This window comes from Lissotriton helveticus, chromosome 11, assembly GCF_964261635.1.
Source record: "Lissotriton helveticus chromosome 11, aLisHel1.1, whole genome shotgun sequence".
NCBI lineage: Eukaryota > Metazoa > Chordata > Amphibia > Caudata > Salamandridae > Lissotriton > Lissotriton helveticus.
In genome coordinates, this window is record NC_136072.1 from 830,017,563 (window position 1) to 830,030,777 (window position 13,215).

A 13,215-nucleotide genomic window follows, 5' to 3' on the forward strand; every position below is an offset into this window, starting at 1 on the left:
TCACACCATTTGCCCCTAAAAACACCATAACCCACACCTACAAATAAACTTTAAAAAAAATTTATTGCACAATTAAAATATTTAATTGTCAATTAAATATCTAATAGTATTTAACAGTTTATTATTAATTAATTTAAATGAATTTACTCCACATCCTTTACCCCTATAAACCCCATAAACCGCACCTAAAAAAAGTACAAAATTAACATAACTATCAGTTAATTATTATTAATTAACATTGAATTATAAATTAATGAAAAATAAATTACTTCACCACCTTTACGCCTATAAACCCCACAACCTGCACCTAAAAAAAAAAAAAAATTATCAATGAATTAATTAATATTAATTAACAACTAAGGCCCTCATTTTGATGTCGGTCAGAGGCTTTCCGACCAATCAGTTTCACTTTCAACCACCATATTACAATGACGGCGGTCAGAAGTGAAACAGCCGGTCATTCCGGCTGGCCTCCAACGGGCCCAAGGAACCCGTCGGCTAGTCGGAACCGGCACGTAATCCCTTAAAGACACGGTGCAGGTATTAACAAAAACTCCCATTTCTCTATGGGAGCTTGTGCTGCGGCTGGTTTTCCGACTGCAACACAAGCTCCCATAGAGAAATTAGAGTGTGTGACTGCACCATGTGCGGTTGCATCCTAATACTGCAGTCGGGACTGCCAACCGGAGGTGGGTCCTGATTCCACAACGGTGTCAGGCATACCTGAGCCCGCCTGACATCGTAATTAGGCCCTATTTATTCATTAATTAAAACAGGATTACTTCCTACCGTTTACCTCTATAAACCCCACAACCCGCACATATTATTTACATTAAAAGAAAATGCACCATTAACATAATTAAATAGCAATTAAATAAATATTAAATAAAAAAAATAATCATTATATGTATTACAATTAAATTACTTCCCACCCTATTCCCCTATAAACCCACAACCCACTATGGCACTAAAAATCCCCAAAATTAATTACATTAAATGTAATAGCTACTAAAAATTTAATAAATATATTAAAAAACATAAACAATAAACAAAACATTTATGTCATATACATTTAACTCGTTGCGTGCGTCGGACTGCCCCTAGCCATCCGACGTCACAGTTAGCGTGTGCGGAGGACGGCCGGGGCCCGTCCGAAACACGCCCACTCATTAATTCCCCAGCACCGCAGCAGAATTTGCGCCACGGTCAAGGGGTTAAAATATATACCAAAATAATTTAAAACTATATTTTAAACAACTATATTTTTGCAAACAATATTAATGAGTTCGATATTTTTTAAATTAATAGTACTTACCTTAAAAATCGATATTCTTCACAACGGTATTCTTGCCAACGATATTTCCATATCACAATATTTTGGTATGGTGATATTTTGTCTGAATACCCCTCGCAGCTTTTCGACTTTCATGTATGCGTTGTGGCATTTTTATGGTTTTTACCATTCTCGGTGCACAGAAGTCCTTGCTCCAGCCACTGAGGACGGCTTTGTTTCAGAATTGAAAGGGGGCCTTTATTGGGCAGAGATTCTTAGCTCTTTGGGAGCACTGTTGTAATTAATTACACACCATGAAGGAAACATTGGTCCCGGGCTGGATGCCCAAGAATGGGGACCTTTTGACTTTGTAAATGGAACACGTCCCTATTGACATTGGATGCAGGGACCTGGGTGTCTGTTTTTAAATACATTCTTATGGGTGCCACCATGCCCCCTCGTCAGACTGCCCAACTCCACCATGGGGAATCAGCAGCATAGTGGGACTTTGGCTCCTGGAGGCACCCTAGGTGACCTGGCTATTTCACACTTCAATGGGATCACTATTGATGTTGAGGTTTAGTGAGGATACCAGCTCACCACATTTCTCAGTAGCTCTGACTCTCTGGATGCAAGTCAAACATGTATTCCCATTGTTGTCTCATTTGTCCTTCTTTTAGTTAGGTATTGTTTTTGGGGAAGAGGGTGAGTGCGTGTTAGTTATTCTTACTTAAGCTGAGGGTTTATCTTACTGCGCATTTTGGATCTGTGATTGCATGAAGGTGCTACCTTCCCAGACAGTTGCTTCTCCCTGCCAGGGTTGTAGCCCTGGTCCCTGTCTGTGGATGCTGCTGCCACATGTTTGTACAATTACCTGATCCCTGCTGCAGGGGTGAGGTGGATAGTGGACCTCCCTGCAGCTGAGGGTAGGGTGCCTTCTGATTTCCCTGTGCTTGGTTTTGTGGATGGACATTAATGGGGTTTTGTGGTGTCTGGCCCTGGCTCATTTGGAACCCTTTGGGATTTTGCAATGGAACTCCCCTTGAGAATGGTATAATTTGTACGGTTGCGGCCAACGCGGCCACCTCAAGGGTGATCTTTTTCAATTGGTGTTGGACCAATTTAGCAGTGTATCTCTGGGCTTGCTTCTGTTTCTCTCTGTCCTTTTCTTGCTTCTTTTTGTGGTAATGTAATATGTGGGCTTGGGTTTGGTGTCTAACCCAACCACTCTGTCCAGGTTACTCTGTATCTGGATGGGTAACCGTTTTTAAGAATATTATAGAAGAATGCAACTTGTTGGCCTGTATTGGTCCACAGCTGTCCTGTCTCTTGTCCCCTCGTTTTCTCATTATATTCAAGAAATTGTTATACTCTCCCCTGGCTACATAGTCTCTGTCATTAACCTTCCTACATCTGGGTGGTCAGGGAACATATTTCTCAGGGCCGCCCATATTTGGTGCCTGTATGAATAAAATGTGGCGCTCTCGTGCTCAGTGTTTGTTAGCGTAATTGCCAGAATGCGAGCTTGGATGAACACAGCATTAGTCTGCTAACCAATAAGGCTGCTTAGAAGGCATTTAGTATCACATATTGGTAGGTTGATTCCTGCAGTGTTCTTCGCGAACCATTAAATCCATTTCCCTACTCCATCCACAATGACAGTAACTTTGTCCTTAACCCCTCTTTATCCATCTGAGCCCAGGGTTCATATATGATCCCCGCTGTGACCCTCTGTGGTAATGGATACATTCTTATTTCAGGTGACTCTATGGGTTTCTCCCCAATATGGTGTTCCCATCTTTTTAAACATTCCTGCATGTAGGGGAACTTCCACTTGGGTCTCCTCCTCCAAGTCGGATGCAATCTTGTGCTATAGCCAAGTCTTCTGGCTCAAATGACCCTTCCTTCGGCCAAGGTCTATCATATTGGTCCCTTTCCTGAATACAGTAGGCTAAAAGGGGGCAGAGCGGGTGTGCAAAGGCCTTCTTTGCTTGCTACTATCTCACTCAGGGTTAACTTGTCTTTGTTGTGCGCTCCGGTAGAGAAGCGTACATCCTCATCACTGCTCCCTTGGTGTGCAAACAAAGGCACCATCTTATTTTTCCTCCATCTCGGTTGGGTTAGTAATAGGCTGCCTTGGTCTATTATTTTCTTGTCAGCCCCTCTACTTTGTCTACCAATTGGTGAGGTTCTGATCTCTGTTAAAAGACTCTCATCTATTTCTGCCTCCAATTTTTCCCAGATCGGTGTCCTGTTCTTAACCCGCTTCCCTCATGTAAAGAGCGCACAGCCCTGTGTTCTTGCTGCAATTACTGGGTGAGTGCTCTTTCTCTCACTAACATCAGCTCAGGCCCTTCTTCCTCACCCTGTCTGGTTTGCTTCTTTGCTCTGAGCTATGCGCTGATCTTTTAGGCCGGGCTTCGCCTTCAAACTTGCTCTCTGTCGTCTCCTTGGCTACCTAAGCAAATCCTGTAGCCCCAACCTTGTCATCAGTTCCCAAGGAGTGGAATTATCTTCCTCACCCCCCCACTCCTGAATTGCTATCTAAAACTACACTAACCTCCCTGTCACTCGTGTATGTTCGCCTGAACCAGTAGGAGTGTGTGTTTGTTTTGCAGATAAGGTCCTATGTGTTGGACGTGGTAGCTGATGGGATCGAGCTTTTGGGGAACTTTCCACAGGACTTGGGCTGTGCTGGAAGCACCTGGGCTTGCTGGCTTTTTTGGTTCTTCGTGCTTGGGCCTAACTGTCCTTATTTCGGTGGGGGGCTGTTGGCTCCAAATATTGGCGAATTGGAATATTCAAATGCAGGGGAGCTGGTGTGAGCACCTACATTGCTGCATATCCATTCATGACGCGTTGTTTGCTATCGGCATTGTAGGGCTATTGCTCTGGGCCTTTCCAAAGATGGCCTAGAGTTCTAGTAATGCATCTCTCTTTTGTCCTGTATATTTAGTTTTTATTTGTGTTTTAGTTTGTTCTATTATGTTAGTTTCAAATGTTTCCTCCTTAGGCCAGGGAAATATGTGTGCCTTTGTGTGTGTGCGTGTCATTCTTGGCAAAACTTGCTATGTTTCTTTAGCTGTATGGGGAACCAGGTTTCCATGTGTTTTAATGGGGAATCTATGAACATTTTAGAGGTTTTGTGGACAAAATATGATTCAAATCTTTTGGGAGTTTTTGTTTGCTCTAATAGCGGGGACAACCGTATGTGGTGCACTCTTACAATTTCATGCACTCTGAGCTCAGCACTATTCACAGATGCATCAAACAATTGAACTTGAACAATTCAATAACCACAGATAACAATGCATATGAAAGGTGCAACCTAGGTGAAAAATGCAGTATTAAAACTGTATTTACACAATATCAACTTCTCTGCAAAATATAGTTTGCAATAAATGTCAACTCTTGCACAAAATACAGTTTGCAATAAATAACAGCACCATAACATCACATGTATATTACAGAAAAAAGTGATTGCTTTGTCAAAAACTACTTAGCCCCTTCCTAGCACATGATATCCTGTAAGCAGGGCATGCTCTGCGCGGTGCACAATACTAAGTGAGCAGATAGTCTGCCAATATTGGCTCGGAACAAAGGTAATAGTAATAGATGTGGAAAAAGGAATAACTCGGGAACCGCAGGACACTCTTGGCCACACACAAGTTACACCTAATTTACCAGGTCCAAATCTGTTTCCTTAAAGTCTGAATCACACCCTATATCACACCCAGCGGTCTAAGCGTACCATCTGCGTCACACACAGTGGAAAAAGCTTACTGTCTGTGTCACGCCCAGCAGATCAAGTGATCAACACCTCACACTCCTTTTATATACCACTGGTGTTAAGAAACCTGTAGCAATGAGGAAAACATTTAGACTAAAAATGAGGTTGATGTGCCAACTCCGCCCAATGAGGATAGCTCTATCACAAAAACAGAGTCATGGGAGTTATCAAGGGCTAAACAATAAATATCCGTCTTTTCCTAGCGTGCTGACTATCAAATCAAGCATTGGAAATGCGATAGATCTCGCATTTGTTAGAGTTGGAGCTATTGGCATTGTAAATGCTACTTTTTTATGTATGCAATAGATATGCCCTCTCCACCTTAATAAAATAAAGAGCTCTATTGTGTTTCTTTTTTGTAGTATTTTCTACAGCATTAAGTACCCGTTTGTTATTTTGTAAAGATCTTCTGTTTTATATACTTCAAGTAATGCAGGGCAATTTAAATATGTAAAATTAACACAATAGTCCTCTACTGTGCAAAGTGCAATGCTGTTTGTATCAAAAACATGCACCATGGCAAGCGTGCATACATTTTTTAAAAGCACTGTTCAATATCGAAGAAATGGCTTTCTAATATTCGTTGAATTTAAACATTTTCTGTGAAAATAGCCTTCAAAATCCTTAAAACATATGCATGCATAAAATAGCATTGTATCGGAGTCCGTGAAACAAAAACATGCAAAAGTTGTGTAATGCTACCGTTTGTGCAAAAAAAAAAAAACTTGTCAATACTGGTTCCCTTGGCAGCAGATACATTTTATTGTTTATTCATTTTGCCAACTTCATTTATTTTATATGCAGTGATTGCTAATATAAAACACCTGCAATTGAGCTGTAGCACTGGGAGAGAAAATGGCAGTTCAGACTCCATGTTAAAACAAGCAGTATTAGGAGGGTGCAGTCCCACAGGCTGTCACTAGGTGTCCCTTGCAACCTCTTTTGGCTACATAAGGTACTGCACCTTGAAAGTATTTTTATTGGGCGCAACTAAGCTGCAGGAGGAACGCGAATATATGAATGAATACCCCTGCAACTACTGAACTAAAAAACACACTCTTCCAAAAAAGATGGTGTGTGGTGCATCAACAGGATGTTACTGTAACCCTGTGATCACGCTCATTCAAAAGATACTGCTCACTTGTGCATGCTTAGTGTGGGGCAATAGATGACAGATGAGTAATCACACAGAGACACTACCTCTGTGCACATGCTCAGTGTACGTTTATTACATAACTCCAAACAAAAATGCTTCCAAAAAGCATGCCTGAAATGCGTGCAGCTGTACGATTGAAATGTGTGCATCAGGGAAATTAGGTAAAGGGCAAAGAGTGTATGATGTGAGGGAGTTTGACTGACCACATACAAATAGTTCTTCAAAAGCGGACGAAAACGAGTTCGCAAAACAAACGTACAGGCTGCAAATTAAACAAGCAGTGGCGCAGGAAGGATGGCAACAATGACGGGGGGGAGGGGGTGAGAGCAAGGAGGCAAAAGATGGCCAGAGGTGGCCAATCAAAAGGATCAATTCGTGATGTCTCCTGGAGGGGAAGCAAGCACCCAAAGACGGGACAGATAGACACTATTGGCAAATCACAGTAAAGGAATGTCAAAAGGCAGGCCAACCAACCAGAAGTGTTGAGAGATCTATAGACTGAATACAACATGCCTTGCAGAGCAGCGCAAGCGCTGTCCAGGCTTGACCATAAAAGGTGACTTCCCCGGGTTTGCCTCTGTGCCCGCCTTATGACTGCTCAGCTAGGACATATAAAATAGGTATGTCAGATTTTGTCAGTGGCAGGGCACTCAGGTTGTCTTTTTACACTTCCCCCTAGTTTACCATATGCCAAATGCTTCAAATTAGATTCTGTTTCGTCTCTTACCCTCTGTGATGGTTGCTTCAGGATGGACCTCCGCCCGCGAATTCAGCTGAACTTCCAATCAATTGTGGTGTCTACTCACCTTCCTTGATGCACAAATGTGAATCTGTCCGCGCGAGGTCACCTTCCTTTGGTTGCAGTCAGGTTCGAGGTAAAACAGGGACAGTTTGTTTAATTAAACATAGCGGCTGGGAGAACAGTTGCAAGCATAGGGTCTGATGACTGTTTCAATTTACAATCGTCTGCGGCTTCCTTTTATGCAGTTTATTGTAGGTAATAAAAGGGTTCAGGTGATCCATGTATGGTAAGGTATGTAGGTTGCTGATTTTGGATTCATAAATTGTCTAATAGGAAATACAGGTGGGCCTCGACCTTGTGTGGCCACAATGTGGCCAGCATGTAACGTGTCCAGATGTCCAGCATGGGGAGCGCATGATCACGGCATGTGCTGTGTCCTGATTGACTATATGTTCTTAACTCATGCGGCTTCAGACTTTAGGGTGTTTTAGGAGCATGAATACCCCCTCTGTCCATGTGTGCTTTATTGGGGCCAATCTCTCTTGACCATTGTAGTGTTGCTGCGCCTATCTGTGGGATTGATCTCCGGTTTCCTGTTAATGTGTTTGTCTGCCAACTACATGCTTTCCCACATGTAACCTATCAATCAATAACCTCAGGCCTAGGTCTCAGTGCTTGCCTCACTACGTATTTCGGAGTCGGGTTGATGTGGAGTTCACAACGGGTGAATTTGTTAATAAAGACGCGATTTCGTTCGCATAAATAAATATATAGTTTTTCATATAAGCATCAACTTTTTTCATATGAACAACACACAAATGTACAAACTGAGCTATGAATACAGTAACACACAGAGCAGCACACAGCCACCAGAGCGAACGTAAACATGTGCAGGCCAATCCAGTAATAAACATACAGCCAAACTCTGCACCTTTGTCACGTTAATCATTAACAAACAGAAAATGAGCAGAGCAGGCAAGCCAGGTACACAAAAACATATACACCATTGTGCTAGGTTGATGCAAACAAAACAAAAACACAAACGTACAAAGATATGCACACCACATTGGAGCTGGGTACATAGAGATTCACACCTCCTGAGACAAATATACACACCCACAACAGAGGCCCTGCATGCAGCCATGTACATGCAGTGCACCTGAGCTGTGCATACATAAACACACCAACGCACACCACCCAGTAACCATGGACTGCCACAGAAGCAAGGAGAAAGGACAGAACACACAAAGCACCTAACCCAGCACCACATGCATACACCAGTAGAGCAGATCTGCAAAATACACTGACACATACATACACATTACTTAAGTTAGGTCTACACACATCACCTATACTGCACTGTAACTACTGACTGTCCTAGGGGCAAACAAATAGAACTCACAGCATGCTTGCCACCTGATGCAGACAATCATACACATACAAACGCCAAATCAGCCAAGACCAAAATAAAACTCACAATCACACAGTCACCCATATACATGCCACTTGAGTGTGCTATGCACACACACACACACCACTAATTCTGCACAGTAACAACTAAGTTCCTCAGTAGCAAAATAAAAGGACTCGCAACACCCAAACCATCTGAGCCAGACAAACATCCACTAACATATACACACACACTACTTCATCTGGCTATACACGAAATGCACCTCCACACACAAACACTCATGTCAGCTGGATTTACACACCCCACCAGTACTGCACAGTACTACTGACTCCCTCAGGAGAACACGTGCACCGCACGCACACGCGAACACACACTCTTTTGCAATGAACACATGTGCTCATAGTCCTATAGAAAACCAGCTAATTGTAAAACAGCAAAATTAATGCAACTAAATTGATAGCTCTGTCCCTAAACTTCAACCTGCATGCTAACCCCTAACATAACTTTATTACTAACCCTAAACTTAGACCCCAACTAATATTTTTTTAAGCTTTACATTTGCTATTTGATGCCATTTGTGAATTACATCGAGTCAATTTTCTATTCCTCAAAGTGGATACCTTGAAGCATACACCCTCACTAGGGTCCTAGTATGCATTGATGCAGCGGGTGCAGTGGCACTGGAGCCCAGAGACCTGAGGGCCCTACTGACCAATGATTATTGCTGTATTTTAGCATTCAAACAGAAGCCATGGAGCCATTTCCTTCCTTGCACTAGGGCCCATGATACATTGCCTAAACTACTGACCCCCACACCACCTATTGTGGGTATACATGTGCTGGCACCCACTCCCTGGGTCAAGAAGACACTCATTGACCCAAATCGGGAGGTGAGGGGTAGATAGACACGCACGCATACACAACCATGGCCTCTTCCCTCATCGCCACGGCTCCTCCTGCCATCTACTGTTTAGAAGGGGTAGCTGGCAAGAAGGGGTTAAAATACAGAACTGTAATTTTTGTTTTTTGCACTGAAAAACGCAGCTTTTCGGTTAATCCTAAATTTCTCATTGAAATTCCCATCTTTCCAAATTATAATCCCTATCTCCTTGAGTAAAATCTCTTTGTAATTGTTTGAAATTGGATTGAGTATTTTATTTTTGTTCTAATGTAGAGTGCCCTAATACCCTCTTTTGTGTAGGAGTACTACATAAAATTGTTAAATAAAGACCAATTATTGTTTCAACTAGTATCAAATGTAACTAGCAAACTGATGTGCTATTTGGAACACACAGAGAATTTTAAAATGGTCACTGGGCACAAACATTTAAATAACAAGCACTGGCAAAGCCAATAGGTTTGGCATGGACTGTGTGCCTTTTAGCTTTGCCAATGCTTATTTTGTTTTGAATGGTATTTGCACGAAGGCACATATTGTATGAGATCAAGAATTTGCAAGAGTTTGGGCTATTGGCATTGTAAAGGACAATGCCTTTCATTTTTGTGGTTTGAAAACCTTTAAGCGGTGCGTAAACATGCGCTTTGTACTTATAGTCCTTGCTTACGAGAAGCAAGGCTGACAGTAAAAGAGGGGCACTTACTGCCAGCCTTGATTCTCGTAAGCAATGACTAAGTACAAAGTGTGTGTTTACACACTGCTTGCAGGTTTTCAACACATAAAAAAGGCATTGTCTTTTACAATGCCAATAGCTCAAACTCGTGTAAATGCTAGACCCAGGGCTTTAAGTGGGGGTGCCTGGGAGGGCTGAACCCCCCCCGTTTTTTGGGGGGGCTCAGAAGGGGTCGCTAGGGGGCCTATTTTCGGGCCTCAAAGTTCAAAGGTATGGTGAGCAGACATCCCGGTTTTTGTTTGGTGTTACTAGTGTGGGTAACATGTCTTGATAGTGAAATACTGCCAATTTCATTTTTCACTATTGAAAGGCTCTCTTGCCCATGGGATAACATGGGGAATGCTGTGTGACATGTTTACCTGCATATCTTCCCATAACGGCAAGATAGACATATGGAATCTGGTATCCCTGAACTCAGAATTTAATAGCACATCCTTTAGTGAAGATGGTTTCTAAGTTTGGAAATAGCACTTTTAGAAAGTGTCTATTTTCCTGTTCAAACTTTCTGTATGCCTCTGCCTGGTTGTGTATTGACTGTCTGGTTTGTGAGTGACAGGGGCTGGGGGCGGCTCCAGGAGGCAAGGCTGAATAGACCCATCTGCATGTAGAGTGGTGGGAGGAGTAGCACCTGTGTCTCAATAGGGCTGTGCCTTCCTGCCACAATGCTGGCTCCACCTCCTGCGGTGCGTCTGATGGCCCTGGCCCACACTCACAAAGAAAGAAGAGGTGCACTGGCAGAGTGCACCCAGAACTGGTTTAGATTGGGTCTAGGACCCCTCACACAAGAAGAACAAAGACTTTTAGGGTATAAAAGTAGGACTGGAGCCCCAGTAAAAATAGATTAGGAAACTTTGTGATCAAGAAGGAATCCGTGCTGAGTATCTGGGAGCTGACCTACAGTTGCTGTGATGGCTGAGGAAGGGACTATCTGCTGTGTGCTGTGTCCCCCTAACTTGAAGAGGAGCTGTGCTGTGTGCTTTGCCCCTCTGAAGCCTGCCTGTCTCCAAGGGCATAAGAAGCGCTGGGAACTCAGGGATGCAAAAGTTCTCCAGCACCCACCCGTCCAGCTGCTGTGTAGGTCTCTGTGCTGTGCCTTCGTGAAGCTGCCCCCCTGTGAAATCTGTCTATGTGTGCTCATCGGCACACAGCTGGGGCGTAAGGTCATGAGGCCTGCTCAGCCTCAAACGTGATCTGTCCCTTGCGCTCTGTGTGTGCGGATTAACGCACCACTGAGGGACTTTGGAGCGCCTGCTTTGCCCCCGAGCACTGTATGCGCATTGACTTTACCGCCGCCCCTCAAGCTGTGTTGTGTGCCCGAGGCTGGGCTTGTTGCTCTGAGAAGGAGCCTTGAAAACACCCTGCCAGTATTCACCACTACCTGCCCGGTATCGTCATCTCCGAGCCGCACTCGGATTGGTCACGGCAATGAGGATTTCCCCCAGCAACGCGGAGGTTCATCAGGCGGAGCTACGCTGCGTCTGGAGAGGCACGAGGCATACCCTAGCAACCGGGGTTCCCTCGTGCTAGTCATCGAGGAAAGGAGCTGCCAGAACCTGAGGCCGAGGCGCGTCCCACCGGCGAAAGCGGCTTCACCGGAGACCGGAGAGCCCCCTTCACATCCTATGGTAACCGGAGTTTGCACGGGGGGGAGATTATGATCACACATGCGACCAGCGGGCCTGCCTTCTCTTTACAGGTCGCCCTGTTGCTACTTACGTGTCAGTGGCGTAACAAAACTTGAGGGGGCCCCCCTGCAAAGTATCTGGAGGGGGCCCCCTCTGACCACACTCAGGAGCTTGGGGAGCCCCGTATCGTGGGGGCTGTGGGGGGCCTTTGTTACACCACTGGAGGGAGATCCATATTCAAGACTTCTTCTGGACTTTAGCCCAATAGCTCCCCTCGCTTTCCAGTTTATAATTCAGTTCACATCTGGTTGGTATCCCTCGCAGTTGCTCATTGTCGCCCTCTCTATTTCTTGGGTCACCATTAGCACCTCTCCTGCCATGCCCCTTTGTAGTGCTACTTCTTGCCTACTTTGTTTGGTGGGTCTTACAAGTGTGTTTGCAGCAGTGCGCCGGGTCCTTTAGTCAGATTCCTGGCACGCCCCCGGGTCACTGTTGTACCACTCACTGCTGTAACCAGTACGGCTTGTTTCATAAGGAATCTATTCCTTGTTATATGCCCAGTATTATCTGTACAGCACATGCCCTCAGTCCTACAGCCAGGCAACTTTTCTCCCCTTGTAACACCAAGGCAGGGGATGCTGTCTCTTGAAACAGAGCTGTGCAAAGGAGGTGGGCTCCAGTTCGCCATTGCTCTTCTGCTCCCATTCCCTGGTTCTCTAAAGACAGAGGGATTCTCTTTCTCACCTGATTTCTGGGCCTGTTTGTACTTTCCATCCTGTGAATTAGTGCAGGGATTGAGGGATGGCACGGGCTTTCAGTTGAGTCATGAGTCCGAAACTTGACACCAATTCATGTTAGAATTATTTCCATCACCTTGTTGGTTGCTGCGGCTGACTCCCTAAGTGCAGCGGCTATGCCCTGTTGTGGGTATCACACTCAATTGTCATAGGAACCAAGCTATACCTGTCTGATGAGACCTAAGTACGTTCTGCTGACCCCATCTCTAGTTACACATTAGTTGCCCCAACTAATCCATTGTAGTGTAATAAGAAGGTGTTTTACAGTTGTGATATATGGGAAAACGCTACTTTGGGTGATTCTGTGACTCCACGAGTGCAGCTGGGGCATTTTTGAAAAACATCTCAGTCACATTAGTTTTGAAATAACGTTCCACACGTGTTCAGAGTTTCAGCTGCCACCAAGAGATACTATCCAAGCTTTTAGGCTTTTCAAAGATTTCGGTGGAAAGAAAACCCCTGAAGCATTAAAAAAGTTAGTAGTTTGCATGGAAACCCTGCCAGCAAGTAATGCGGATTGCGAGAGAGGTTTTAGCGCAATTAACTTAATTGCTAGTCCAACAAGGGCCTCTCTTCTTGTAGAGACCATTTCTTCATGCCTATGGGTAAAACTCAATGGTCCTCCATTTGAAACATTTGACGCAAAGCTGTATGTAAAGATTCGGCTGGCAAAAGGTAGAAGGTCTGCTGAAGAAGATTGTTGTGAGAAACCCCAGCAAAATAGACACAGTGAATATCTTCAAGGGTTTGGGAAAATGCTGCAATAGATTTCTAAGTAATGTAAATAATT